The 27,372-nt window shown below is 40.2% G+C and overlaps 1 protein-coding gene and 1 pseudogene across 2 annotated transcripts in view; one reads left to right on the top strand and one right to left on the bottom strand.

The window, feature by feature from the left end:
* Pcsk5 (proprotein convertase subtilisin/kexin type 5) overlaps positions 1 to 27,372 on the top strand; it is a 432,587-nt gene that overhangs the window by 345,350 nt on the left and 59,865 nt on the right. The window lies entirely within an intron of this gene.
* LOC101968724 (heterogeneous nuclear ribonucleoprotein A1-like) lies at positions 212 to 1,423 on the bottom strand (annotated as a pseudogene).

Raw genomic sequence — 27,372 nt, 5'->3', positions numbered from 1 at the left:
TCCTGAATGAATTCCAACTTCACACGGTTGAGGAAGTTTTACCAAGATGGCTTCAGAGTAGACTAAATTTACACAGAACATTTTTAAAAAGACACATTTATTCAGCGTCATGATTAGCAATCAACAGCATGGGTGCAAAAAAAAAAAAAGTCTACATTAAAGCCCTTTGTTGGAATGCTTTACACTTTCCACAGAAAAAGAAACTAAAATAACTTGTTATACAATTAGTCACAAATACAGTCCTTTTTTTGCCCATACACATGAGTATTGTCTAAACCATGTCTTCTTTGTAGCAGCTAGGCCCTGCCACCCCTGTGCTTGGCTGAGTTCACAAATCTGTTGTAACCTGTAGCTTCCCCGTCACTTCTCTGGCTCTCCTCTCCTGCTAAGCTTTGTTTCTTACCTGGCAGTATTAAAACCTTCTGCCACTGCCATAGCTACTGCTGCTGCTGGAACTGCCATAGCCACCTTGGTTTCGTGATTTGGCAAAATATTGGCCTCCACCACTGTAAGGTCCAGAGCTTCTGCCTCCAAAGTTTCCACCCTTCATGGGTCCAAAATTTGATGACTGATTGTTGTAACTGCCAAAATCATTGTAGCTTCCACCACCTCCAAAATTGCTTCCCTCATTACCAAATCCATTGTAGTCACCCCCGCTGCCACCATATCCACCACCACCACAACTGCCACCAAAGCCACCACGACCACTGAAGTTCCCTCCACGACCCGAGTTGTCGTTTCCACCAAAAACACCTCCACGGCCGCCACCAAAGTTTCCAGAACCACTTCGACCTCTTTGGCTAGATGAAGCACTAGCCATCTCTTGCTTTGACAGGGCTTTCTTCACTTCACAGTTGTGGCCATTCACAGTATGGTATTTCTGAATGACAATCTTATCCACAGAGTCATGGTCATCAAAAGTTGCAAAAGCAAAGCCCCTTTTCTTTCCACTGCCTCCGTCAGTCATGATTTCAATAACTTCAATTTTCCCGTACTGTTCAAAATAATCTCGTAGGTGATGTTCTTCAGTGTCTTCTTTAATACCACCAACAAAGATCTTTTTCACAGTTAAGTGGGCCCCTGGTCTTTGAGAATCTTCTCGTGAGACAGCTCTCTTTGGTTCCACAACTCTTCCACTTTGTGTGGTCTTGCATTCATGGCTGCATCCACTTCCTCCACAGTGGCGTAAGTGACAAACCCAAAGCCTCTGGAGCGCTTGGTGTTTGGATCTCTCATTACCACACAATCCATGAGTGTTCACCATTGCTCAAAATGGCTTCTCAGACTCTCATCGGTTGTTTCAAAGCTCAGCCTTCCGATGAATAGCTTCCGCAGCTGTTCCGGCTCTTTAGGGGACTCTGATTTAGACATGACGGTAGCAGGAGGACAGCCTTTAACGATGCTTTCTCGGCGGCATCCACGGGCAGAAAAGCAAGCTCAGTTCTTTTCCCAGTGCCAATCCAATTACAAGGACACAGGGGACTTCTGTCACAAGGGCTGTTATTCTATGCATCTGCAGGAACAGGAGGGCTTTTATAAGGGTGATTCAGAGAAAATGAGATTAGGGAGGAGAGACCAAGAAGGAGAAGATCAGGGAAAAGAAGGTCAGGGAAAGGAAGTTTCAAAGCCATAAGGGATATAGTCAAAGCATCAAGTGAACCCCTGTTACATTTGTACAATCTTCATTTAAACCATGTGTTTAACATATTCATAACAAACGGCACAGTAATTTGTGTGAATGGTCTTCCCTTGGCCAAATTTGGGACAACTTGAGCACTGAGATGCTTTTTATGCAGAAATACAATACAATTAATTTTAAAAACCTATGCATCAATAGTGGTGTTTAAAGAAGGAAAAGGAGGAGGGAGGGGAATAGAATAAAAAGGAAAGCTTTTTTTTTCAGAAAAGTTGGCAAAGGAAAAAAATTAGGAAATCATCATTTTGCATCCCTCAGTGTATTGACTCAAGGGAGAAACATTAAATTCCCAACATGTGCTAAAATCATTGGGTGGAAAATCGTTGGGCAACAGGATAATCACACAGAATTAAAGTACCACCAGAATTAATAGTTGATTACAATGAAGAGATTTGCTGATTACCAACTTCCACAAGTTATTATACTTAGCACCACTGTTATTAGCTCCATGCAACTTGACGCCATGTCTCCTGATGTGATACATTAACAAGCAGATATATCATCAGGTATTTTTGACTAAAGCATCCAGACCAGTAATTTTCAACTGGGGACAATTATGATACCAAGGGACACTTATCAGTGTTTGGGGATTATTTTTATTGTCATGAATGAGAAGTTGTTACTAGCATCTAATGGTAGAGGTCAAGAATGAAATGCAGCTGCACCATGCACAGGAAAATATCCACAAGAATCACCTGGCCCAAACCATCAAGAAGGCTGAGACTGAGAAAACCTTATTTTGCTTGAGGATAATCACAAGATAAATCCAGAGTTTGAGATATCTGTACAACTGGCCTGTAGTCGGAAAGAAAAATCAATATTATGTGGAAAACAATATTATGGGAAATTAAGTAATCTGACACACAGACAAATTTCAAATAACGCATTTAGGTACTCCTCTTTTAGGGAAGTCTGAGCCTTACTCCCTACTTCTTAAGTGTGGGCTACACATGGTGACTTAGAGATTGCAATGGTGAACTCTACTAACACTGACTTAATAGAGCTGATCAAGGTCAACATCAACTAGTGGTAAATCATATTGATGGTATGCAGCCTCCATGCATGTGCTAAGAATAGTGCTTTTTACCTCTGTGGTCTTCCCTAGAAGATGTGGCCCATCATTCCAGTCCCATCATGAGAAAAATGTGTGTCATGTGCCATTTAGGCAAATCTCAATAAAGAGGTATTTTACAGAATGTTCCTCAAAACTAAGCTCATGACATGAGTGAGAAACTGTCACATACAGGAGGAGCTTAAGAAGACTTGAGGACTGAACAGAATGTGTTATTTCAGACAGGGTTCTAATACAGAAAAAAAGACGCTAGGTAACCTCTAAAGAAGTCTGAACAAATGACTGTAGTTTATACAAATCATCGTAAAATTAGTTGAGGGGACTATTTAGGGCAGTTGAAAATGTCCTTTATCTTGATTATTGGGGTAACAACATGACTGTGTCCAGACAGGGTGAATGTTACACTATGAAAATAATATATCAATAAATCTGACTTTAAAAGAAAAGGCCTTCAATGTTAGAATGCACTCCATTAATGCCCCTTTCTTCCATCTTTGGATAGTATAACTAAAACAGTAACTTAATTGCTAGCATTTATTGAACAGTTACCAATATTCCATGTGCTATGCTACGTTCTTTAAGTATATTACCTCCCTTAACTCTAAGAAGTAGTTATAATTATTGTTCTCACTTTGCAGATGAAGAAATCAAGCTCAGAACACTTAAGCACCGTGTGTAAATTTATTAGACTAGTAACTATAAGAACCAGGATTTGACCCAGGATAGCCCAAGACTAACATTCATGAGTTTGATGACTTCTCTATCTATGCCACTTAATGTTTTTCGCTTCTAACTCCAGAGCAGAGAATTTTGCTTTTTGGAATAATAAAAAGGTAAAATAAGTCTTATTTCTGCCCCTTTCCTTAGCCATACACAGTACAGTCATTGTATTCTTTGGCTACAGCTTTGTGCCCAATGACATAACTGAATTTACCAATCAGACTGAAAATGTTCAGAATGCTCATGCAAATTAAATTGGTGTCAGTGGTCACCCTATGAGCCTTTAGAGCCTACATCTGGAAGGCTCTTAGGTGGAACAGAGCAGATGGGGAGATCTGCTCAGCAGCAAAACTGAGAAAGTAGACAAGCATGTTTTCAATCAGCTCTGGCTTGTCCCCACCACTTTACTTCTCTCCAGTTCCATTCACCTCCATGAGGGACTCTTTTGCAGTCTAGGAAAGGAATTTCTATCATAGGGTCTGATTGGCCAGAGACACTCCTCTGCCCTCCACCATAACCCATGTGAAATCCAAGCTTCGGATCCTGGGTTGAGAAAACCAACCTCATTTACTTGCTACTCTCTCATTCTCCTATCAATAAAGACTGACACCCTAGTTCATGGAAGAAAAAGTATCGGAGACGTTTGAGACATGAACTTCTCCCTTTAGTTTTCTATTGAAGCAGATATGCAGAGTTTTTGAATCACATGTTGTAATCCTAGATCATCATTTATTTTACTTTGTCCTCATCTCCCACAGACCCTTCCCACAAACTTTCAGAGAAACAAGAACAACATCAAACAGTTTGGGCACCTTCCAAACCAAAGGTATTGCAGAATAAAATCTGTTCAAGCACAGTATCTCCTTTAAATTGGAAGAAAGTTGCTGATTCTAAAATTGGAACTCAGCAATATAGAGCCTTCTTTCCAGGGACCTGTGTGTCATGTGCCATTTAGCCAGCTTATAGTGCATGACCCCAGTGGCTACACACCATCATCTCCAAGGATTCATGGGAAGAGACATTCAAAATGCCTTTTTTTTCTGTGAAAGACCAAATATAGTCAGTTGCAGATGAATGTCTAGAATATAAATGCACTGTCAAAAGTTTGCTGAAGAGCCAGGTGCGATGGCACATACCTATAATCCCAGCGACTCTGGAGGCTGAGGCAGGAAGATCCCAAGTTCAAAGCCAGACTCAGCAACTTAGTAAGGTCCTAAATAACGTGGTGAGAAGCTGTTTCAAAATAAAATATAAAAAGGGCTGGGGATGTGGCTCAGTGGTTAAGCACCCTTAGGTTCAATCTCCTGTACAAAAACAAAACAAAACAAAACAAAGCATTTTACTGAAGAAAAGAGAGGCAAGCTCCACTTTAAAAAACATAAACTGATCATTTAAAATTTTTTTTCACTAGCACATTCCTCTCTCCCCATTCTCTAAAGGATACCTCATTTCCAGGTGGGGTTTAAGAAGTTATAGAACCTTTTACAAAGAGTACAAAGTTGAAAGAATTTGCAGCTGACATTTCCCAGTTTCTTTGTCTCTCATTCATTTTGCACTTTTTCTTTAATTCATTTAGCAAATATTTATGGCATACTTTTATGATTTCTGCTTTCCCATCATTTGTTCAATTTGTTCCACAAATAATAGGTCTGTTTAACCTAATATTTATAGAGCATTATCATTTACCTGGCATTTTGTCAACTCTTCCTGGAACTGATGTGTTTTCTTATCCACAATCCACCATTTCACAGATGGGGATACAGAGGATTAGAGAAGTAGCTGAAAATTGTCTAATTTTATGCATATGCAAAGTGATAGAGTAGTTTGAAAATAGTCAATTGTGAACAATCTTGTATAACTTTGTTCGACATTCTGTCTTTACACAGGAAATAGTTGGCTTAGGAGCTCTTTATTATAAATACCTATGCATAAGGGTGGACAGGTTTGTGCTGTGGTGCTGTGGTAATAGACAATCCACAAATCCCAATGATTTGCAATAAAGTTTCATTAATCTCAAGCAACAGAAGTTTATTTCTCTCATGTTACACCTTCATCTTGGATCAACTGAGAACTCCACTCTGCCTAGTCCTGAATTCAGAAAATGAGAGAGCAGCCACTGCCTTGTCACAGCAGAGGCAAAGCACAGACAGCTCTTGAAGGTTTCTTTAGGATGTGGCACTTGTAGCATCTGCTCACATATTTTTGGCCAAAGCAAGTCACATGATCATGCCCAAGATCACAGAGTGGGGAGGTATAGTCTTACTTACCATGTGCCTATGAAAAAGATGATCATTATGAATTATGGAGTCAATCTCACCATGCCAATGACTGGGGCTATTGCTGATATATATCAGCAATAGCCCCAGTTTTATATATATATATATATATATATATATATATATATAAAATACTGGGGAAGACAGGGTCTCACTGGATTACTTAGTGCTTCGCCCAGGCTGAGGCTGGCTTTGAACTTGCGATCTTCCTGACTCAGGCTCCCGTGCTACTGGGATTACAGGCATGTGCCACCACACCCTGCTGTTGCTGGTATATTCTAAACTTTCAAGTCACATGTTTGTACATAAAACATAGCTGATCCTTCAGATTTGTGGGTTCTTCATCTTTTAATTCAATCAACCATGGATTGAAAATAGTCAGGAAAAAAAAATGTGTTTGTGTTAAGCATGTACAGATTCTCCTGTCATTATTCCCTAAACGAAATAGTGTAAGAATTACTTATAACATTTACATCATATTAGATGTAAGTAAACTAGAGATCATTTAAAGCATATGAGAGGATTGCATGGGTTCTATACAAATATTATGCCATTTTATATAAGAAATTTGAGCATCCATAGATTTTGGGATCCATGGGAATTTCTGAAATAACCTTTCTCAGATCTTCAGGGAGGGTGTAGCCACAAATGTGTGCCCACTGAGCTTCACTGCAGGATTTCTCTGTGCCCCTCTGACCTTGCTAGTGTCCTGTTGAAGAAAGTCACTTTTTTAAATTTTTATTTTAACTGATGGAATTTCCCAATACAGTTCCCAATGTATTCGGAAAGGGTATCAGTGATCAATACTGTGTGGCCAACACATAAACTGGTGGCTGAAAGGGCTCACCCCTTCTTTTCTCCTGTTTGCAAAGCTCCATCATGAGAGTAACAATGCTGTTATCCCTTGCTTTCATCTGCTGCCCAAAAAATGCATTGGCTCACAGGAGGCAAGTCTGGGGAATATGGAAAACTTTCTCTGTTTTTGAGTGAAGGTCAAGAAATATTTACTGAGCCTCTACATAGGCTAAGAATGAGGATATAAAGATAAATATTAGTCTTGTTCTCTGCTCCTAGAAACCCACATTAAATGGGACAGGCCAGTGTTTCTCAGCCCCAGAGTGTGCACTGGAATCACTTGGGAGACATAAAATACTTTGCTGATACCAATGCCAATGTTCCTTGTTTAATTGCTATGAAGCTAGGCTCAGGCATCCCATTTATTTATTTATTTATTTAGGAGTTGAGCCCAGGGGAGTTCTCCCATTAAACTACAGCCCTATTTCTTTTCATCCCGTTTTATTTTTTACTTCGAGATAGAGTCTGTCTAAGTTGTCCAGGCTGGCCTCAAACTTGCAATCCTCCTGCCTCGGCCTTCCAAGTCACTGGAATTATAGGCATGCACCATCAGGCCCTATAGGCACTAGCATTTTTAAGAAGCGCTCTGATTCTAATGTACAGAGTTGAAAATCACTGGCTATGATGGATAAAATGTCAGATGATTTCAACCTCATATTTTAAATATTTTTGTTGAGGATAGAAGCTGAAGCATAAGCAGACACATTATATCATAATAATTAGACCTTGTTCATTTCATGCTTGGTGCTTGGCTAGGTAGGCACTTTACAAACATGATCTATGCTCCTCAATATAACCCTCCCTATTCAAAATCCTTATTGTCATCTCAGAGGTGAGACAACCAATGCCCAGGAACCTTACGTAATTTGACCAGTTACATAACTACCAAGTTTTATAGCCAAGTTCAAAAGTAGGACCACCTGGCTTCAAACCTACAAACCATCCAAATATTTGCAGTTTTTCCAGAGTAGACTGCACTTGTCCACCATTTTCCTAGACAATATATATGAAAGCACAGAAAGCTGACCTGCTGCGTATGTGTTGCTCCTGTAGACATTCTTTAGGGTCCTTAATTGTGCCTCCTAACATTTCCCTTGCTCCTTTTCCTATATTCTTATTCACATTCCTATTGTTTTGGGAGAGAAGGACACACTGGCAAGACAGCCTAAGTTCAATTCTAGAGCCATTAGCTCATCCTCTTGGCTCTTGGTGTTATTGTGCTATTTTCCCCTGGAGCCTGGTATCATCAAAGTTCCTCCTACTTGTTGTGTAACTGACCTGCGAAATTGAGCTGTGAGCCAAGTCTGTCTGGATCACGTAGGCTTGCAGAAAGAGAGCTGAGCCAAGTACTTCCAAAATAAACCTAGTTAAACAAAAGCACAAAGTGTGGTAAACCCAGCACACAAGAGGGAGGGGTTCAGAAAACTGTCTGCCATTCCTGAAAGCAAAGTGGGGTCTCTAACACTGGACTCGCCCTGTGTAGGGACAAAGATTTGACTCTTACTGAAAAATCTAGAAACTGATAGGAATGCCGTTTTTGTGTGCTTTAGAATAAACTAGAAAACCATTACTAAGTTGCTTCCTTTCAGTGAAATATCTTCAAATTTTCTAAAATCCTTAGGCCACCAGGACCTCAACCTTTATCTATCAAGTTTAAACAAATCTAAGAGTGCAACCATCAATGATGATGAGAACTTCAAAAACTTGGGTTTTACAGGAATGTGCAAAATGGGGTCCCAAACAGTATCTCTTCATCTTCGTCTTTCCCCACGATGAAAATCTTGGACAAATCTAGTGACTACTTGTTTCTACATTCTATCCTGTTTTGTAAAGGGAGCACAACAAAAGGTGTTTTCCTGTTTCTTCCCTGTAGAGCCCTAGAGATTATAATGAAAATGAAAAAGACGTCCAAATCTTGAGTTCTTCAAGATAAAAGAACCACGCGTCTCTATTATTATTATTTTTTTTGGTTGTTGTAGATGGACACAATGCCTTTATCTTATTTGTTTATTTTTATGTGGTGCTGAGGACAGAACCCAGTGCCTCACGCATGCTAGGCAAGAGCTCTGCCACTGAGCTACAGCCCCAACCGAGTCTCTATTGTTAAAAAATTAACTTCATTTGCCTTTTCTCCTTTCCAGCCTTTTCCTTTCCCATCCCATCAGCCATCATAAGGAGCCTATTGGCATATCTGAAACCACAAACACAACTTGTGTGCCATAGTGTTTGGAGCATGGGGTCTGTGACCAGGTAGGGCATCAGGAATTATCTATGGCTTTTGTGCCTATCGTTAGCTGTCCTAACTCCACTCCCCAACTCTCCATCTCCCTTTGCCACTGCCAAACTGTCGTTTCATAGTCTTTTACCAGATGGTAGGAAGAGCTTCAAGCTTCACTGGTTGAAGAGAGAAAAATTGATTTAACTCACTAAACAGACATCAAAATAGAGAGGAGTTGAGTGTGGGTGAGGCAGGAACGTCTGCACATTGATACCCAGCTGCTCAACAGGCTGGTCTCCAGCTGAGAGTTGGGCCAACAAAGAGTGTCAGTAAATTGCCTCTGTACCTCTAGAGCCCATAATTGTAGCTTTCCAAAAGTCAACAGGAGGGTAATTTGGTTGGAGCCCAAATTTATCCTTTCCACAAAGTCTTCCTGAGATTCCCAGCAGGGAACCTTGGCTAGATCCTTCCCAATAGCCTTCTGCTCAACTTGCAGTACAACAGGACAGCCCAGGGCATTATAGGAAGAATGGGAATGAATAGGCATCACAAGCTGAAGAAGGCAGTGGACTCAGGGACATGCTTCACTTACACCCAAATTGGCCAAGGACTGAGTTGAAGACTGAAAGACAAGTATCCATGCTGCCATCTCCAAATATTCGTGATGTTCTCACTGATGATACTAGCATCCAACCACTCATATCTCCAGGTTGTACTCGTTGTCCCTGTGGAAGTGGTAGCACATCTCTCCTTGGGTTTGGTCTTGCCCTGATGACCCAACTGAATGGGAACTGTTCTCTCAGTGTTCTCTTGGGCTTCCTGATCCTGGAGACTGTGAAACAAGGGGAGTATCCCTGGTGTATTAGCTTTTTTTTTTTGCTGTGAGAAAAATACCCAAGATAATCAACTCAAAAGGAAGAAAGATTTCCTTTCTCTTTTAAGACACCAAAACTGACCCAAAGGCTCCATGTCATCACTCAAATATTGGGGTCATTTTAATCTAGAGTCAACATTTTTAGGGTGATTTATTTTTCTAGTGGAACAGCTAGGTTTCTAGCAATTATTTGCTAGAAAATAATCGAACCTTTTCCCTCCCAGCTATCTTTGCCTATGGCCATCTATAGAGACCAATGTCACTTCCCCCTCCCTCAAATCTTTTCCATAAAAATAGTGTTCTGAGTGGTTATAAACTATCCTACTATTAGGTGAGACAAGTGAAAAATGTTTTGTATAAACCAGGTGGGTAACCCAGGTGTTATGGCTGGGATCTTAAAAGTCCTCCACAGGTTCATGTGTTGAAGGCTTGGTCCCCAGCTGATGGTGCTGTTGGGAGGCAGTGGAACGTTTAGGAGGTGGGGCCTAGTGAGAGGAATTTAGGTTATTTGGGTTGTACCCTTTATTAGGACTCTGTCCCCTTCCTCTCTCTCTTTGCTTCCTGCCACTGTGAGGTGAGCAACTTTACTCTACTGCACAGTTCCTGCCTTGCCACAGGCCCAAAGCCATGGGGCAAGGGATCTGTGGACTGAAACTTCTAAAAATTTGAGCCAAAATAAATCTTTCTTCCTTTTAAGTTGATTATCTTGGGTATTTTTGTCATAGCAAAAGAAAGATAACACACCAGGGATGCTCTTAGCTCCTTGTTTCACAGTCCCCAGGATCAGGAAGCCCATGAGAACAGTTCCCATTCAGTTGGGTCATCAGGGCAAGAGCAAACCCAAGGAGAGATGTGCTACCACTTCCACAGGGATAGTAAATACAACCTGGAGATAGGAGTGGCTGAATGCTAGAGTAGAAAAGTTTCTCCATCTCTCTAACCTCTAATTTGGACCAGAAAAGGCTGACAGCTTGATTTATCATCATGATGGAATTTTATGCCCTCAAATAATTGCTAGAAACCTAGCTGTTCCACTGGAAAAATAAATCACCCTAAAAATGTTGGCTGTAGATTAAAATGACCCCAATATTTGAGTGATGACATGGAGCCTTTGGGTCAGTTTTGGTGTCTTAAAAGAGAAAGGAAGTTATTTTGAAGGGTTGCTTATTGGAAAGTCTAATACAATCATGCTAGCTGCCCAAGCCAATTGTAAAATTGCAGATTTATTGTGTTTAGCAGAAATGCAGTCTGTATGTTTGAAATATTATCCAAATGACCTGACTTCAACTTAGAAATCTTATATGAATTGAGACAAGTGAATTAGGGAGGACTCTTGCCTTCAGCACTAGAGGGTTTGTGAGAGGTGAATCAAGAACCATTTATAGTAGTGATAAAATACTATATTTAAGGCTGTAAAAATCTGGCATACAGGGTCTCAGTTCAGAAGTAAATTCATTTTATATACTTGACAAAGGAGCAACTGAAAACTTTTACAAATGGGAAGCATGACCTATTGAGATCTTAGAGATAAAATATGTCAACTGTTCTTTGGGACTAGGTATGGTAATTACAGCCTCAAATGTTGAAATGCAAATCAGAATCAAAGTTAGTAACTGCTCAACTTTACCACGGTACAAATGACTAACGACAGTTACCCAAAGCCATTGTCCAAGTGTCACATTATGTACTCACATATGCATTAATGGGATAGGCCCCTTGAGAACATAGAAAGTGACAGGGGAAAGCATCAAAGTCCCACCCAATTGACGGAACACCTTGTCTGATGGGACATTATGCTTTTACTTTGCCAAGAAGCATATTTCATTTGGGAATCCTATGTCTGCTTTGAACCAGAAGTAGCTAGAACTACTTCCAATAATGCCTGACAACTGACAAGTATGTGCATTAACCAAGAGATTCTTATTAACTTTAGTCCCCTACACATCTCTGACCTCATCAGAGTGACCCTCTCTTTGCTCACCATTACTCTCCAGTTACTTAGAAGGTCCTGGTCTTGATAACCTGCAGCCCATTCTTGTCCAAGGCCTCTGCACTGGCTGTTGCCTCTACCTGGAATGCTCTTCCTGAGATACTAATGTGGCTGAGATATAATGTGGCTGTCTCCTTCTTGTCATCCCATCTCAGCTTAAATATCATTTCCTAAAAGACTTCCTCACTGCACCAAACCCAGCCTCCCTCCCTCTCTCTCTTTCTAAACACACACACACACACACACACACACACACACACACACACACCAATCATCCTACTTTAATCCTGGCAGATTGTATGCAATTATCTGACATTTAAATTTTTTATTGACTTTTTCAATTCGTGTGCTGTATTTCTTCCCTCATTTATAATGTAATTTCCAGGCAGGGAGAGAATTCATCTCCTATACTTACTACTATATAACCTACACATGGAGCCATGCTCACCACACTTACGTGCTCCACTGTAATTTTTAAACATGTAAATGGCAGAGTCTTGAAAGGTGAATCCTTGATGAATGGTTTGAAGGAGCTCACCTTAGGGCAGTCATTTGGTGCTACTCCTTCACATCCTCATCTTAAAGCCACAGGTGCTGGCCGGGAGGAGTGGGTTGCCACCCTTGCCTTCCTACCAGCCCCTACACCCAGTTTAGTGAGGACAGCTTTACTTTTATGTTCCGTCCTTTGTCAGGCATTTGATCTAAGAAAAGGAATTATCAGCACTTGGTGTCCACTTACACCATATGATTTTCCTCTGATTTACAATTCCATCTAATACCTATCTTATCATGCCTGCCTACTTTTTCAGGTGTTTGGAATAATGGCTTTCAAAACCAGCATAAAAACAGAAAATTTCTTCAAACTTCCTGTTAGATACATTAAACGTAAGCCCTGATCAAAGAAAGTACAATATTTGAGTAATCTGCCAGTTGTAGATGATACTGGAATGGCAGCATAAGGCTTAGAAATATCCATCTAGTCAGCTGAATATATTTCCTCAAAAATGTGACAAAGCTGTCAGTAAAACTATTAGGTGAATAAATAGTCAATCCTAAAAATAATGACATGTACTTAACAGTATGCAGACATCACTGGCAGGAATGGGCCCAAAGGAAGAATCACAGTGGCTTGGGAAAATCTCAGGAGTCTCCAGGTGCTTCTAAATGTGGGCCTATTTAATTCCATTGCACATGAAGCCCTTTCACAGTATTCGTAAAGAACCTCGGTGTTCATGGTGGTATTTTTATGGAAACCAAATCCTATTCCCTTTTGTTCACCTGCCAAAATACATGCACCTCTTGTAGTCAAACTTGTCCCCACCTGCTTCTATCATTGTTAAAATTTTAGAAAATACTGGAGACTCCTAAAATGTATCCATGCTTAGGAAAATTGCCTCATCATCAAGAGCAAACACGCGCACACTGGTCCATCTATCGTTCAGTGTGTCTCAAGAACCAGGAGTGAAAGTAACAATGGCCTTCCGGCAAGGCCAGTGGTTTCCCCCAAAGCACAGAAAGAAATGCTGAGCCGTCTCGTCTCGTGATGCAATTTTTGGACCATTAGAAAGACTGGGAGATGCTCTCTCATTGAATCTGTTTGGACTAATGACTTAGCCCATCTGGAGCACAAAAGCCTTAAACCTAAGAAAAGAGACAGTGAGGCTTCCTTGCACCTTCCCCATTCAGAGGAGTTAATAAGGGAAAATGCTGAATTACTATGATTACCCGTGACTTGAAAATAGCTTATCACCTGCCAACGTGAATCAAGGCCCCTGGAGGGTTGCAAAATGCCAGGAAGAACAATGGCCTTGGAGACGGCATCTTTGTGGTGTCTGAGAGGCACACAGCAGACAGCAAAACAGCCGGCCCCATAAAATGCAGCTCTTATTCTAAGTGAACCCTGAAAATCAGTCCTGGGGTGTTTCCATGCCATAGAGAAGGAGAATAGAAGAGCTTTCACAGAACAATCAGGCCCATAAAACTTGAAATGAGGGAGAGAGATAGCCAGCAATTATCCGAAAGAATCATATACTACGCAAGCAGCCAATTTGAGGTATTTCGGGATGGGGAAAACTCTCCTCAAATTTGGCAGATAATTGTCAGCCCGCTGTCTACTTCATGTGTTATTGTGTAGACTTAATCACACTGTGAAATCCCTCTTGTCTTCAGACCTAAGTGCCACTGGAATGCTGTTAGAGTGGTCACATGAGGTTCATTAGGAGGAAGAGCTTGGCTTTGTCCAGCCTGGGTCTTTGGCTGACCCTCGGAATCCTTTCTCCCTTATCACAAAGCTCCTGTGTTAAGGCCATTGTAGATGCTCACGCATCTCCCAGCCCACAAGACATAATATCTCAGTGGTGGCCCTGACTCATTGGCAGGTGCTAAGCTTTTATTTTTATTATTAGAATGTTTTTGTTTCCTCATGAATCATTTAAATTAACTATTACCACAGCCTGAGTTGTGATGGCCAACTTTTTTTTTTTTTATTTACTGTAACTTCAAAACAACTAGAATTTATTTGTGAATTTTTGTTCTCTTGGAGAATAAATACAATGAGAAAGGGCTCTCAAAAATTGAAGAAGATAGGCTTTTTTGTTCAGTAATGCATTGCCCTCCCTCCTCAAAGTCCACACACACATGTGTGAGCACATGCACATGCTCAACTCCCCCAAACACACAGGTGCGTGCTTCTGGGCCGCCTTTGCCCAAGGTGTTCTAACATGGACCTGGAGGGTGGATAGACTGATTTATGTCAGAGACCATGATGTGTACTATATTAATTGATGGGAAAGCAAATAACGTGAAATTATTTCCATCTTTCACTGCCTTCTCTAGGTAAACCAGCTTTGCTCTCATCTCTGTGCTGCTTCTAATGTACTTCTCAGACTCTGAATTCCTAGCTCTCAGATGAACATATTACATTAGAATGATCTTGAAAGTGGCTGTGTTTGGAGAACTGAGTGCTGAGAGCATCTTTCCATTTTTCTCGGCCATCCCACCCCACACATATTCACACACACATGTATCATGTGGTGACGTTATTTCTTCATATGGAGATAAGAATTCCCTTCTTATTCTAAAAAATACTGAGTGGTTGTCTTTGGGGTTTTTGTTGTTTTGTTTTGTTTGTTTGTTTTTAAGACAAACATTGTATTGTACCCAGAGCAAACCGGCCAGGATATGTATAGCTCTCAGCCATGGACAGTGTAAAACAGTAATTCCTGATTACCCCAGGTGTACCCTACTCTGTCAGATAGATAAAGAAACACTAAAAGACATAGTTTTGATCCAATAACTAGAAGCACTGGGCTAATGGCCGGTAAGATTGCATTTATTTCTCAAGCTACTGCTAATTGGCTGTTCGGCTTTAGTTAAGTCCCTGAAAATTTCTGGATCTCAGTTTCTGTATCTGTAAAACTTGGGGAGCGGTAAAAAATTGAACAAGATCAAGGGTGGTCAATTCAAGTATGTACTGGCATGTACCAAGGTTAAGTGGGCCAGCTGGGAACTGAGGCCCATAGTAATATCTTCGTTGGCAGGAGTCATTTGTTACTCAGTCCCAATCCATTATTGGATGCAAAACTTGAAATTATCCAGACTTTTGTGATTTTTTTTTTTGGTTGTTATTTGGTGCTGGGGATTAAAGTGAGGGACTCATGCATGATAAGTATGCACCCTGCTGCTAAGCTATATCCCATAGCGCAAATCTTTTGATTTATTTAAACATAGTGCGGGTCAGTCAACATTGTGCTGGCCAAACAAATCATTCCTGAAAACTAGATTCCGGTCAGTCCCTTACAGACAGTGGAACTCTCAGGTCTTGCCTTCCCTACTGTGGATGGCATGTAGGGTCAGACAGCAATTGATATACAAACCGCATATTCAGAGGAGTGCATATAACGCAGGGAAGATGGTCACTAAGTCCTTCAGGCTACCAAATAATTACAACATGTACTGATCATTCATCACAGTTTCAGCAGCTCCAAGTGCCACTAGTGAAAACTGAGATGAGATTGCGAACTTCTGAGAAGGAGACACTCAAAAAGAGCATTAAAGGAAACAAAGCTCATTTTTAACTACAGGACATTTCTAGCCCATGGAAGAACAAATGGAAAGAACAAAATGGAAGGATTTCTGTATGATTTACCATACAACTCTGGAGACTTAGCAAAGCCTCCCATAGCTGTAAGAAATAAAAGCCCAGAAGTACAGAGAAAAGGACAATCAAAACATGCTGTGTGTTCCACACAAGTCATCAAATAACACGGGAGAAAATGCACAGTGATAAAATTATACCGAACGCAGCAAAACTCTCAGATCAAGACAAACATTTTTTGAAGAAAACCACTTCCAAACTCTGTGACGTTTTTAAAAGGTGGAACAATAGACAAAGGCTCCAAACCTAGGGGAGAGGATAGATTCTCTGGCTGGTGCCTCCTGATTAATGAGTAGAAAGTGATCCAGTTGCTATAGCAACTTGAAGATACACAAAAGAAAACATCACTTCCTTAAAATATGCCGGATGATGAATAGGCAGAGTCTTTCAAAATATCTCTGTAAAAATACGAGCAACTTTTTTAAAAGAGCAAACCATACAGGATGGCTGTTAGATTTTTCTATTTTTCAGATAACAGGATTTGTTTACATAAACTCTGGTTTGCTTACACAAACCAGCAGTTTGGGCAAAAAGTAATGACCAGAAAATATGTCTTTTGGAGAATAAAATTTTGTTTTTTCAGCAGTTTTGTTTCTGTTTAAGCAACAAAGGAGATAAATGGATGTTGTCCTGTTTTCCTCTTTTTTTCAACAATATCTTTACTTGGAGAATTTCCTTGGATGCTGAGTATGTGAACCCCAAAAGACAGGAAATGAAAGGTTATGCTTGCTGCAACCTTTCCTTGTCTGTCTGAATGGAGAAATAATAAAAGATATGATTTTGGTGGGACTGAACACCCAGTCCTCTTGGCTTCTCTAGCCTGGCTCCTGCCAGAAATGGGCACTTATTGCAGAATCTAAAGGATTGTTCTGTTTTGCAACAGGCTGTTCAGCTTTGGCAAGAATCCTAAAAAGATTAGAGATTTAAAGCAAGGTCTTGAGATGAAAACTGCAATGATTAACTAACCTGGAGATCCCATAAGTGGGGGACAGAGGGTCGTTAATTTAATGATTTGGGTAACTGTTAGTGCAAGGCTGTTGACATCAGGCCCAGCTGAAAGGTCCCAAGGCCTATAGCCTAGACAGATGTTCTTTAGCTGAAAATGTGATGTGAGCTTTTGTTAATCAGTAGGAGGTCACTGATCTTGAATAGCATAATAAGCCTGCATGGTATAGTTTTTTTTTAGTGCAAGTATGTGAATATTCTTATTAAGCAAGAAAGTGTAATCTTAAATAAAGGCCATACAGACAAGAGATGGAGAAATCACTTGGAATTCAGGGGAGCAGAAGTTCTCAAATCTGAATTCTTTGTGATGTTAGACAATAATTGAATGTTTAAATCAGTTTTTTTTTCATTGCTATAAGAAAATACCTAGGGCTGAGTACTTTATTTAAAAAAAGAGGTTTGTCTAGCTCCTAGTTTTGGAGATCAGAAGTCCAAGACCAGGTGGCTTCAATAATTTGTATCATAGTAGGAGTTCATGAGAAAGGTAAATGGTAAATCAAATGGTAAAGCAGGAAGCCAAAGAGTGACTTTATAATTCACTCTCTTGGGAACTAATCAGGGTCCCAAGAAAATGAAGTTTATCCATTTGAAGGGCAACATAACCAATGACTTAACCACCTCCCACTCGTCCCCACTTGTCCACCACCTCCTCACCTTAATTCAGTATGACCTCATCTTAGTTTGATTTCACATGCAATGACTCTGTTTCAAGTAGGCTCATTCAAGGGTTGCACCCATAGGAACCAGGTATTAATACTGTAAATTGTCTTTTGTGACATGATTTTATCCACAAGTTAGTTACCAAGTCATTTCTACTTTCTAAATATTTTTCACTCCGTCTAATTCTACCCATCTCAGCTACAACCATGCATCTCTGAACAATGAGGACAGGTCTGAGAAGGGGATCACTAGGTGAATTTGTAGTTCTGTGACCATCCTAGCATGTGCTTTACACAGACTAAGATGACTATGACATCACTGGGCAATATAATCTCATGGGACCACCATTGCGTGTATTATCCCTCATTGGCCAGAACGTCATTATGAGGTACCTGGCTTGGCCACACCTTAGTTCAGGCCGCTGGCATACTTCTCTTGGATTCAGCAATGATCTTCTAATTAGTCTCCCTAATTCCAATCTCTTTGGACTCTCTCACATCTCCAAATCCATCCCCTACACTATAATTATGTGGTTGTTTCTAAAAGGTGAACCTGATGGTGGCAGCTGCCTACAAATCTGAAATGATTGCCCATGGCCCTAAGTGAAATCCCTTCTCCCAAGCATGACATAGAAACTTCTTCATGGTGCAGCGGCTGGCTTCCTCGGGCCCCAGCATCTAGTCTTTACTCTAGCTCTCTCAGGCTCTTTGCAATCCACTTTGGTGCTTTTACCGTCCTTCTATTTTCAAACATGTATGTTTTAAGGTGAGGGCAATTATCCTGTATTTTGACAAGCTCTTGATGATCACTCTACAGCTTCTTCAAGAAGAAACCCATGAGCCTTTTTTTGGGGGGGTGGGGGGTGCACGGTACCAGGGATTGAACTCAGGGGAACTCAACCACTGAGTCGCATCCCCAGTCCTATTTGTGTCAAGCTTTTGCTGACGCTGGCTTTGAACTCACAGTTCTCCTGCCTCAGCCTCTGGAGCTGCTGGGATTTTAGGCATGCACCACCGCAACCCAGCTCATGAGCTGTAAAGGAATTTTCTCCATAGGTTTAGCTCTCTCTAGCTTCAGGCTTTTCCACATGAAACACCTTTCTCTCCTTTTCCACTCTCTCTCTGTCCTCCCTGTAATTTATCTTTCAGGTCTCAGCCAAGCCTTTGCTGCTTCAAGGGACTTCTCTTTAACTGACCCCCGCCCCGCGCCATGCCTCCCCTACACACACACATACATGTCCCACCTTACTTATTGCTCTATACTTATTGCTCTCTTCTCTTCTTAGCAAATTGTTCATGATTCTGTTAGTGACACTGACCATACACTGTCCCTTGCAACATCTTTTTATTTGCTGCATTTTCCCCAGGCCCTAAGTTCTATATTGTACTAGGAACATGTCACCATTGTATCCCTAATACATAATAGGGTTCAGAATATATTTGAGGAAGGAATGAATTCATGTGGAGCATAACACTAGGCACAATGGTTGCATATTTCCTTACTAGGGCACATCATTCACTATATCCCCGCCAGGGAGGATCTTTACAAAATTTATTGGAAGCTCAGGGAAAAAGACACATTTCATCAGGAGAACCAGAGGACTCAAATCAAACAAAATGCTTAGTGCCCTCACTTACCACTGTTGCTGAGGGCCTTGGACCTAAGTTTTCCCTTCTGGGTTTTTTTATTTCATGCCCTTCATCAACCTTTCAAAGGATTTTAATGTTCTTTCATCCACCAAATCTTCAAGTCTTTTTCTCCAAGTGTTTTCTTTCTTATTGCATACTTGTCCCTGAATCCTTCTCCAGAAGCTAATGGTTATTTTCTTGGGTATTCTGCAATTTCTTTGTGATGGGTCTTCATATTATTTTTAAAATTAATATAATCATAATAATGATATTATTTGAGCTCCTTCCTGGAACCAATAATTGATGTCTTTTAATGATTCTGGAAAATTCTCAGGCATTCTATTCTTTGAATATCAACTCATCTTATTCTCTAATTCTCTCTTTTAGGAACTTTGTCATTTGTTAGACCTTATCATTCTAACTTTTTGTGTTTTAACCATGCTTTCCTGCATTTTTTTATTTTGGTGTTTTGTTGTTGTTGTTTGTTTGTTTGTTTGTTTTTGTTTTGTACCAGGGATTGAACTCAGGGAAACTTTATCACTGAGCCACCTCACCAGAACTTTTATTTTATATTTTGAGCCAGGGTCTTGCTAAATTGGTTAGGGCCTCATTAAGTTGCTGAGTTGGCTTTGAACCTGCATCCTCCTGTCTCAGCCTCCCGAGTCACTGGAATTACAGGTGTGCACCATCACGCCTAGTACCTGTATTCTTTTTGTCTCTATGAGCTAAAATTTTCATCTCTTCTTTGTCTCTGAGTTTCTAATTCTTTTTCTGCTATGCCTAGCCTACTATTTAATCTATCCATTGAATTATAGATGCTGATTCTCATACCATTCTCTTATAAAAATTATATTTGTTTCTTTACCAAACTGTTTAATCCCTTAATATTTTTCAAGATACCTTTATTTCTTTAAAACTATTAAAGATTTGGTATTTTTATATTCTTGCCAGATAATTTCAAGATCTGTAGTCTCTGTGCACCTGATTCTTCCATCTGTTATTTCTGCTAATTTTCTCTCATGATGACTGATGTCCTTGTGTGGTTTACGTCTTTAAACTATGTCCATTTTCCTGGGGGGGAAAAATGACATATGAGACTACTTTGAGGTCTAGGCTAAGGTTTTACTTATCTAGAAGGATTTTCATTTACTTCTATCAATTGCTTTGGGTACTACCTCCCTGGGACTACTGAAGTTGAGTGTCCTCTGAAGATGTTCCAGAAAACACAGGTAACATTAAACCTACATTCCATTCCATTTATCATTACTTTCTTTTTGTTCTTCTTGGGTTTGGTTTGGTTTTCATCTGCCCCAAATCAAAATAAGACCAAGATGATCTTTGTGGTCTCTTTATCTAGCAAGTTTATTTTCCATTTATAAACTTGCACTAAAACTGTAGTGTTCCTATACAGTCCTGCATTTTACCTGGCAACCCCAAGTATACTAAGAATGCTCTGAATTTTTTTATTAAGAAAGAGAAGTAAAAGCCCAATTAAGTGGGAAGAAAGAGGGAGAATCATGATTTCATATTTTGGGGGCCCTGACCAAATATTTTGTCCTGTGCACAGTGGTTTCTCTCTAATTGTCTTCTTTAATTACTGTCCTCTCATCAGACTGCAAATTTCTTGAAGGCAGGGTTTTCCTTTATTGCCTGCATAAATTCCTGATAACAGCCAATACAGGGTCTGGAGTGAGCATGTGACCAGTTAAGTGTGTGTTTATTCCGCCAAGTCCATTTCACAGCCAAGAGCCTCTCTTTTCCCATCCATGTATTGTACCCCAGCCCAGAACAGCCCAGGGAGCCATCTTGGTCTCCCTCCACTCCCCAACATCTTGTCATCTAATTCTGACTTCACTACTTTGGCTTCTCTCAAATCTGAGTTTTCCATTACTGCAGCCACAGACTGAATTGATACCCGATCATTTCATCTCTCACATATTCCTTTAAAAAGTGTTCTTCGTGGGGCTGGTGCAGCTCAGTGGCAGAGTGCTCGCCTCACCTGTGGGAAGCAGCATCACATAAAAAATAAAATAAAGGTACTGTGTCCATCTACAACTATTATGTTATGTGTGTGTTATAAGAAATCCTGGTTTAGTTTAACAGGATGTATAACTTTCCATGGGTAATTGAGCCATTTTTCACATAGCACAAGGATGGTAAATCAGATTACATTAGAACTTTTTTAAAATATAAAGCTTCCCATTACTTCTGGATTAGAAAATAAATCTCTTATTCAGGTCAATAAGACCTTATTTGATCTGGTCCTGTCCATGACCCTGGCCTCATCTCTGTATTCTCTTCCTTTTTCTCATCCCCACTAGCCGTTTTGATGAACAGGTCTAGCTTTCCCTGGACTCAGACCAGTGCACCAGATCCTCAGAACTTCACATGGCCTGACCAGGAAGGACAGTGCACGTCTCTAATCCCAGTGATGTGGAGGTAGAGACAGGAGGATTGTAAATTCAAGGCCAGCCTCTGCAAGTTAGTGAGATCCTGCCTCAAAATAGAAGGATAAAAAGGTGGGAATTGAGCTCCTCAGTGGTAGTGCATGCAGATATTCAATCCCCATCACGGCCAAAAGAATTTTTTAAAAAGGAGAAAGGAACAACTTCACATGGCCAGCTCCTTATTAACATTCTGATCTCTAGTCAATGTTGATTCTTGAAACTCCCTTTCCCTAGCTAGTCCTGCAAAATGAGGACCTCTCTTCTCTACCATAGTCTCCTCACTCTCTGCCCTTAACCTGAATTTATTTATTTATTTTAGTTCCTGGAGCATCTGGTACTGGAGGTGAAGGAAAACAAAAAGCAAAACCCTTATTTTCATGGAGCTTACATTCATGCATTTTTTTCAAAGAAAGGGTTGTACTTTATTTACCTTCTGATAATTATCTGATTTTTTAAAGTTGTGTTTTTCTCCCTAAAATGTAAGAAAAACATGTGTGAACATGCAGCTGTGGTGAGGCCCTCCTTGTAGAAATCAGCTGCGTACATTCATTCATGCCTTCCACCTGCTACTGCCCAGAGAAGCATGGGATCCACAAGCAGCTTGCCTATTATGATATCCCATCGTTGGAACCAAGGACTTGGTAAAGTCCAGTGGAGGACCGAGCCTCTTTTAGCCAACATTTGTAGACAATGATTTCCATTATTTATTCAGATCCCTGCTACTACTATATCCCTCCAGGGGGTTGTGCCCCATTGTTAGCTGCGCCATTTTCATTACTGCCAATTCAAATATTTATTCATTGTCCTTGGACACCAGTGAGGACAAAAATATTGAAAAGCATCAACAACCTCCCCAACCAAATATTTTGTATCCCAGCACCATTGAGCCTTCCAGAAAAATCTTCTGCTTTGGCAAAGCTGTCAGAAGATCCATTTTGTATTTGAATGTTAATTATTTGAAGCAATTCTAAGTTCAAGGCTTATTTGAATTATGTACTTCTTAGTGCTATTTGGGGCTTATAATTAGTTGCACTCTTTGGGCATATAAATCTCTTACCCAATTCATTATCCTCAGATGGATTGAAGAATGTCAGCCACTCTCCTGAAAATTTGTGCAGTGTTGTCCAATAACTAAATACATATTTACTCTAGGAGAATATGCATCATGGACAATTTGCTTAATTATATTTCAAAGCAATCCAAGGATTGGTCGCTTGTAGAGCTGTTAGTGCCCTTAAAGGGAGCAATGAAACATCTTAGTAGGTTGGATGTTCTGCTGGGGCTCCAGTTGGCTGCAGGTGCTGAGAAAGGGAATCCTCTAGGAGTGTTTGGCCTTAGTGATGGTCTCTGGTCTGGTTGGTGAGTTTGAGGCAGAGCCAATAATAACCCATTGCCTAGGTTTCTGCCTCCTTTCCAGAATCCAACCAGAAAAACAATTCATTTTCAAAGTGAATTTTATCTGAAGAGTTTGTACAAACATCTGCCACTGTTTGAACCATCCCCTGTAGAAAAACATCAGTCCTGTACTGATGATGTAGGGTTAGGAAGGGAAAGAGAAGAAAAAAGAAGAGCACTGGGAAGGGAGGAAAAATAAGGAGCATAACCAACAAAAAGTTCCCTTAGGGTGGATTTGTGGGAATGCTGTTTCTAATCACATGGTCCCAAGGAAGCCTGAAACTCAGAGACAGAACATCTCCTTCTTTCCTACCTTCCTTCCATTTCCCACCCCCCATCCTTTATTGTTGTATTGTTGTTGATATTGAGACAGGGTCCTATTATGTTTCCCAAACTGGCCTCAAAATTCCCAGCTCAAGTGATTCCTTTGCCTCAACCTTCCCAGTGCAGAGACAACAGGCGCATGCCACCCCACCCCACCCCACCCACCTCTGGCTTCTTTCTTTTCTTAGTAACATTTTGTTCTAATTGATCCTGTAATGCACATCGATTAAGAAAACACAGAAATACATATATGTGTGTATACACACACATAAATGGGAAAATATAGATATGCACACATAAATAGAATCAGAGATTAATATTTTATTTTTTCCCTTCTGATGTTTTACAAATATCTATGCATATGGATATATAGACTTTTACATGCATATCAACCCGTATTCATAGCTGTGGATCATCCTTTTCCACATAACCTATAATAAAAATTATTCCATGTCATTAAATACTCTTGAGAAAAAGATTTGTAATGCTATTCATTAGCTCATCTGATGTCAGTATACCATCTTTTTAAACATATTTTCAACAGATAAAAATTTCAGGTTATTTTTTGTTGAGACATGATTACTGGTTATTTTCTGAAAAATGTATTCTAAGGAATAAGTTTGCATACTAAATACACAGAGGGTTGTGGAAAGGTGGGGAAAGTGTAATTGAACCATGTCATTTAAACATTTTCATTCATATCTATGTTTCCCACTTATTTTCTGCTAAAAAATGCTAGGTGAGCTAGTTAATTAGAATCAAGTAGTGTATAAATAAGGAAAAGCTGGAAGCCAAGTGCAGCGGGTTCCTTATATACATTCACATGAGTGACACTATCAAAGGGCCATTTCTTCCATGTATGACATGTTTTTGCAAGGTTAAATATGGCCTTCATCAGGTATGGTTTCAGTCACTGGTTTCTAGAGATAGATGTGCCAAGGCTGCAGAAAAAAATAGAATGTATGTTCATTTTTTAAAGTTATCCTCTTGAATTTTCTATGTTTACACACCTCTTTAATACATGTAAAATAGTCATGCACTCATGCATAATCGTTTTAGCCGGCTTTTTTGCTGCTGCCACCAAAAAACTTGACAAGAGCAATTAGAGGAGGAAATGTTAATTTGGGGGGCTCACAGTTTCAGAGGCCTCAATCCCTACATGGCCAGCTCCATTGCTCCAGGACTTAGGTGAAGCAGAGCATCATAGCGGAAGAATGTGGTGGAGGAAAGTGCGTCAGGAAATGGCCACCAAGAATCAGAGAGAGAGAGAGAGAGAGAGAGAGAGAGAGAGAGAGAGAGAGAGAGAGCAAGCTCACACTCTCCTCACCACGACAAAATATAAACCCCAAAGGCATGCCCCAATGACTCAAGTCCTATAGCCATGCCCTACCTGCTTACAGTTACCACCCGGTTAATCCCTATGAATGCCCTGATTAAGTTAAGGCTCTCATAACCAAATCATTTCACCTCTAAACTTTCTTGCATTGTCTCACACATGAGCTTTTGAGGGGCACCATATATCTAAACATAACAATAATGAATAACAGTAATTAATAACAAATAATTTAGGCACACATATGTGCATTATAGGTGTGTGGTAACTTTTTAAGCCATGGGGTTGATAGATTTTTAAAAAGTATGGAGATTGGGGCTTTGGATTTCTTTTCTTTTCTCTATATTTTTTATTGGTGCATTATAATTAAATATAATGGTAGGATTCATTGTTACATATTCATACATGCACATGATATAACCATATAATAATTGGCTTATATAATTCCCCAAGGATTCCCCCTTTCCAGTCCCACTCCCTCTCCCTAATTGAGTTTTTTCTGTCTTTCCTAAATGTCTTTCCTTTTTTTCATCTTCCTTTGATTTTCATGGATTTCTCTTATTGAAGATCTTGGTGTGAGATTAAGGCTAGAAATCTATGAAGTATGACTTGAGCCTGACTTTGGCTTAATACTTTGCCTAAAGGTGGGGGACATTAGCCAGGAAGACTCTTGGGAAGGTAAACAGAGTGTTGAGTTTGGCAGAACCCAGATAGCTGGACCAGGGAAGTTGACCGAGCCAAAAGATAGCAATTATCTGGGAAAAGTAAGCATGCAGGTTACGGTTTAATTATATTTGAGTTTAATGGAAAACTTACAGATGTGACCTGAGTCAGTCTAGAAGAACTTAAGAATTCTAGAATACTGGACAAAAGACTAAAAGTGGTGAGAACTAAAGATTCTCCTGAAAGCACAAACATGTTCATTCTGCATCATCTTAGAGTAACCTCCCAGATAGGTCTGTGCAGTATGGGACAGATAGTTTTGATTTATTTATTTATTTTGTGGTGCTGGGGTTGAACTCTGGGCCTCATGTATGCTAGGCAAGCACTGTGCCACTGAGCCACATCTTCAGCCCCCAGATAAATTTTAATAGAAGTCTTAGAGGACTGGTTAGCTTTAGATGTGAATGAAAGTCCTGGAAGCATAAAGGAAATAGCCAGAGGCAAGGTAGGAACATCCTAAAATCAATTTGATCCTACCATTTTGCAGAGTCAATTCTGCCTACATGATATGTAACTATGGCTAATTCTGACATATTCTATGAGAAAATGCTATTCTTTTTTTTCTTTTTTTTTTTTTTTTTTTTGGTGTAGGGAATTGAACTCAAGGGCACCTAACCACTGACCCCAGCCCTTTTTTCCTTTTTTATGTTTTATTTAAAGACAGGGTCTCACTTAGGTGCTTAGGGCTTCACTAAATTGCTGAGGCTGGCTTTGAACATGCAATCCTCACGCTTCAGACTCCTGAGACACTGGGATTATAGGTGTGCCCCACCACGCCTGGTGAGAGAAAAGGCTATTAAGAAACTGAGTTTCTTCTGTCTTTCCTAAATGAGAAATAAACATGCAAGAACAATAAAATTATAAAAAGCAAGTTAGAGGAATTTTCCCTTGTAAGTATCCTTCATTGCAGGACCCAAAGTTTATGTAAACCATAAAAATAAACCCTTCTCTGAACATTTTAAACTGTTTCATTCAATCTCAAATTTAAAATATCCCCCTTCCATGACACTGTATAGGTAACATGCATATAACTCCTCTGTGGCCCTGGTTCATCCATATTCATTGGTGAAGGCTATGGGGACCACTAAGAACAAAATAAAATGGCAGAGAGTATAAGTTGACTGCTGAAGGTGAAGTTGAGAGCAGGAGTGGATGTGTCTTTGGGGACAGTGAGCTCAGTTTCCATACTACTGAGCCCCAAGGACACAGTGGAAAGGTGATGCAGAGGATGATGCAAAGCTCTCAAGAGTGGACACTGTAGTCCTGCCCACCTTGCCCCTGTCTCATAAAAAGTACACGACAGGAATGAGTTTTCTGAAGAACGGAAGACTGTACCCCACTCCTGAAAGGCATCTGCTGACACATCCTTCTTAGCAGAGAGGTGGCAGCTGCAAGCCAACAACTGTTCCAGAAGGCTTTTTTCCAAATGTGTGAGGTTCTCTGAATTCTGACCGATAGAAATATGCTCTCTCAACCCAAAGATTCAACAAGATCAAATAACCAGAGCTTTTTAAACATCCGACTTTGGATAACACCTTCCAAGACAGTTAACAAATCTAGCTTGTTTATATGCCCCTTTCCCCTCCCCACCCCCTCACACATACTAGAAGCCAGGAAAATTTGTCTTTCTCCTTAAGCCCCTATCCTTACCATCCCATCCATATGCCAAGTTGACTCAGAGTCAACTTCTAGGTTTGGGATTGTTACCATCTTCCTTAATCCCATAACAGCTGCCTCTCAGTGGTCAAGCTAAATCCATTTAGCTTATGTCTGACTTGTAGATCTTCTGGGGTGGAAAAAAAATTTTTTTTAAATAATTCTCATTCTTTAGAACAACTGGCAATAATGAGAAAAACTAATGGGCATCCGTTAGCTGTTAGAAGACACAGCTCCTCTCCTATGCATAATTCATGTATGCAAACTGTTGTTAAGGTACCAAATTCACTGTGCAACTGGGCTGGAAAAGTCCCTGAACTCAAGATTACATTGGTATGCACATT

This window comes from Ictidomys tridecemlineatus, chromosome 4 (genome assembly GCF_052094955.1).
Source record: "Ictidomys tridecemlineatus isolate mIctTri1 chromosome 4, mIctTri1.hap1, whole genome shotgun sequence".
Classification (NCBI taxonomy): domain Eukaryota; kingdom Metazoa; phylum Chordata; class Mammalia; order Rodentia; family Sciuridae; genus Ictidomys; species Ictidomys tridecemlineatus.
This window is presented reverse-complemented; position numbering and strand designations above follow the sequence as displayed.